The following is a 615-nucleotide window of genomic DNA, read 5'->3' on the forward strand; positions in this document are numbered from 1 at the left end:
CATCTTCCGCTTCCTCTTTCACTGTGTCTCTCTTATGCAAACGATTCGTTATGAATTACGCAAACCTGTGGTATTGGCCCTCAGACAGATGACGTTAGCGGCAGCGACAACAGGAGCAGACGGTGAATTGTTGGGTGGAAAGAGCTTCGTAAAGGTAAGTGGGATGAGATTCTATATACTTTTTAAAATCTATTCTGTTGTTATTAGGAGAATGACAACAACAACAATAAATATGGATAAAGTAAAAACGGTGAAGGAATAAGGCGAATGATTAAAAAACACCAGTAAACCAAATTATAAAGAAATAACTTCTTTTTACGTATGAAGAGTTCAGCTAACAAAGATGGACGAAGGCATGGTTCACCCAGCTTTGTCATACCTATGAATTCTTGAGACAACACTTGTATGCAATCCCTTTTATACCTAACTAAATGCACGTGTTTGCTGGAAACTGAAGAAAACATGTTCAAAATGCATAACGTTAATTACATACATAGATGATTATTAAAACGATTATGACAATTCTTAACCGTTTCTCCGCTAAACTCCATCGTACCTGTTTGCAACTCGTAGTTATCTTTGGTAAGAGTTGACTTTTATTGCTATTACTATTCG

This window comes from Penaeus monodon, chromosome 30 (assembly GCF_015228065.2).
Source record: "Penaeus monodon isolate SGIC_2016 chromosome 30, NSTDA_Pmon_1, whole genome shotgun sequence".
NCBI classification, from domain to species: domain Eukaryota; kingdom Metazoa; phylum Arthropoda; class Malacostraca; order Decapoda; family Penaeidae; genus Penaeus; species Penaeus monodon.